Below are 3919 nucleotides of genomic sequence, written 5' to 3'. Positions count from 1 at the left end.
CTTTCAACAGAATTACAAGTACTTACAACGCTGTTCATAACTGCACTGTTAATGGCGATGATAATTATATTAAGGGTGGCCAAGCTATTGATATCTTCTCTGATCACATTCATAGCTACAAAAGAAAAATACAGCACTCTGTTATGTCCTCACACTCTGTTATGTACTAGCTTTCGCTAATATGTGTAATACACTGGCCTTCAAAAGTAAGTATCACACTTTAAAAATTGGGATAACGTTTTAAGTTCACAAGATATACTTTCGAAATAAAAAGGACTCCAAAGAGAATTTAATTTTGTACATAAAAACTTTATAGTCGGTAACCTTCTTTTAAGAATTGGCTGAAAAAAAACTTCAAAAACAAAACCATTCCTTTTTCAAAGTGGACGTTCCGAATTACAATTTTACCATTCACTTTTTTCTTTCTGTTTTAAATTTTTTTCAAGATCGATGGGTCTTGTTTTAAAGATTTATGCTAAAAAGCACATAACATTTATTTATCATGCCTCTTTCAGTTGAAGAATGTGCTAGGATCATAGCTTTTCTGGAACTAGGCATCAGTATGCATCGCACTGCAAGAATGGTGGGTGTGACGGTACGAACGGTCCAAAAGGTAAAGCGAAGGTACGAAGAGACTGGACACCATCTGAGGAGACCTTGTAATGGCAGACCCAGGTGTACCAGTGCCAATGTGTTAAGAAATCGCCACCAAAATGCAGTTGAAGTCCAGCAACAGCTACTTCAGACCCGGAGGGACTACATTAGTGACAGTACAGTGAGAACAAGACTTGCTGAAGCAAATTTGAAACCCCGAAGACCAGCGAGTGGCCCAAAACTCGAGAGACAGCATCGAGTAGCGAGACTGCATCGAGTAGCGCTACTGCGATACGCCCCTGAACACATGCAGTGGGATGAAGAAGAATGGTCAAGAAGTTTGTTTGCAGATGAGTCTCGATTCTCCCTTTACACTTCTGATGGAAGGCGAAGTGTTTACAGGCGACCTGGTGAGCGATACCTTCAAGCCTGCATCTCAGAAAGAGTCCAATACGGTGGAGGCAGTGTACATGTATGGGCTGGCATATCTTCAAAAGGTCGCATAGAGCTATTAGCCATAGAAAATGGCACCCTCACTGGGCAAAGATATGCTCAAGAGATTCTCAATGAGTATGCAGGGCCGTATTTAGCAAATATGGGTGATGGATCGATGCTGATGCATGATAATGCCCGGCCACACACGGCTCATATCGTACAAGAGTATATTCAGGAGGTCGGTATCAGCGTGATGGCTTGGCCAATAAGAAGTCCTGCTCTCAACCCGATTGAACACGCCTGGGATGAGCTTGGGAGGCTAGTCAGAAATCGCAGACCACCACCTACTACCCTCAGGGCACTAAAGCAGGCCCTGGTAGAAGAATGGGAGAATATTCCCTAAAATCGGCTCCGAAACCTAGTGTTCAGTATGCCAAACCGGCTCGAATCTGAAATCAGAGCTCGAGGAGACAATACCATTTATTAAAAATTAAATAACATGTAATACATTTTAGTTGAATTTTTTTACAATAAACTAAAAGTGTCTATTTTCATTGTTTTATCTTTATTAAGTTAAAAATGTTCCTAATGTATAATTTTAGTTTCTAAGAATTAAAGCCTATAAAATTTGCAACAAAACGTTTTTAATCTTAAATCTCTACCTTCTATAGTTGAGAAAAAAAATTAATTTGAAAAGTGTGATACTTACTTTTGCAGGCCAGTGTATGTCTAATTTTGCAATGGTGATCGACAATGATTTATTTGGTGAGCTCTTTTTCCATAGGACGAATTTAATTTATTTTAATTTTAATTTAATTTCTCATAGTTTTAATTAATTTAAAATTTTAAATACTATTTTTTTTTAATATATGTTGCTTATTAATTTTGCTAAAACTCTGTGTTCGTTTGTTAATTGTTCTCGATTTGCACCTATAATTGGGGTGTCACTTAAATTGTTATATCTGTGTTAGTTATTGTGTACGAGGTCCTAACCTCAATTCTATTGAGCATATATGGGGCTTTTTAAAAAGATGTGCTAAAGCTATATACCTAGCACCACAGAACATCTGAGAGCTTAAACTGCTATTACAGCAAATGGGAGCGTATTCCCCAAGCACTCATAAAGAACCTCGTCCAAACCATGCCACGAAGAATAGCAGCAGTTATTTCAGCCAGTGGAGGCCACACTCGATATAAACTTCTGAATGCCAACTCTTCAGAGAGATTAAAATCTGGTGCAGATTGCATGGCCCTCCAAAATGACACGCAGCGACGGGGCAGGGGGTGCTAAGCATTCCCGGGTGCAGCAGCGCTACCACAAACGAAGACTATTGGCCCTAGCAACATACAGTGCCAAGACACTGCGAACCGACGAGAAGTTGGAGGAACTGCAGGAAGCTGTGAACAGATTACGATGGGATGTTGTGGGGATATCTGAGGTCCGAAGACAGGGTGAGGACTCGATAATCCTAAATTCGGACACATGATCTACTTCCCGGAGGGTGGTGTCGGGTTCCTCGTTCACAAGTCTCTCGTCAATAACGTAACTGAGGGGGGGGGGGACGTGTCGACTTGGGCAGCGTACCTAATAGTCAGAATTACGGAACGGTATTCGTTAAAGGTCATTCAGGTTTACATTCCGATTTCGACTCACTCAGACGACGAGGTGTAGGCCATATATGAGGTCATCTCAACAGGCATTCACACTCCGAAGACCCACTTCAACGTTGTCATGGGAGACTTCAATGCAAAACTGGGCAAACGTATAGGCGATGAGTTGAGAGTGGGGCAATTTGGTAATGGAAATAGGAACGCCCGAGGCCAGATGCTGGCTGACTTCATGGAGAAAGAGGATCTCTATATGACGAACTCCTTCTTCATGATGCTAGAACATCGCAAATGGACTTGGATCAGCCCCGATGGTGCCACCAAAATTGAGATCGACTTCATTATGTCGACCAAAAGACATATTCAATGATGTCTATAGGCCCATATCACTTCTGAGCCATGTATTGAAAATCTGTTACATTTTAGAATAAATGAGTGTTTTCAATGAAAACAATTGTTTTTATTTATTAGTGTTTATGTTGTTATAATCAACTTTATAATATTATGTTCTTTCTAAAACATACCTCAAATATACATGCTTTCATTGTAATAATTTGAGATATTCATTCCGAAAGACTAAGAATCACTTGACCATTATCTACCTTATCGTACGAGATCGCTTGTGTATGATATTAAATGTAAGTATGCTATATTTGGGCAACATAACTACTGAAATATATTTTACGATAGTTTCTTAAGTAAAGTTAAAATATTTCATCTTATTCCAAAATAAATAAACAATAAAAAACATAAAGGAAATGACGCTTCCTTATAAAATGTGTATGGACGCTATTTCAAATCCAATTTATATCAATACAGTCTAGAGTACAGTCTTGATGGATCATAAAAATAGCAGGTCACCGAAAATTGGTAGACCAGTGTCGATAATTGTTGAAACCAAAAAAAAATAGTTGGATGAAACCCATTGGAAATGGAAGAGAAAAGGGGGGGTGATTAACACTTCCCTCACCCCCCCCCCCCCCACTTCCCTCAGATCGTCCTTAATTTAGTTTTCCTTTCATTTTTGTTATAATCTCTTCCATTTCCAATGGGTTTCATCCAACTATTTTTTTTTGGTTTCAAAAATTATCGACACTAGTCTATCACTGTTCATGTGAACCTTGAGATTCAGTTGAGATTAATCACATTTTGTCTGAGACTTGAGAGTCAGAGTAAATAGATTCTATGGCAGAGAGGTTCTCACTTCTCAGTAACTGATCCATAAATACTAAAAAATTAAAAATAGTTTTGCTGTTATTTGCCCTTGGCTGTTTGATGGACG

Source organism: Leptidea sinapis, chromosome 23 (assembly GCF_905404315.1).
Source record: "Leptidea sinapis chromosome 23, ilLepSina1.1, whole genome shotgun sequence".
Lineage (NCBI taxonomy): Eukaryota > Metazoa > Arthropoda > Insecta > Lepidoptera > Pieridae > Leptidea > Leptidea sinapis.
Note: the sequence above shows the minus strand (reverse complement) of the source record.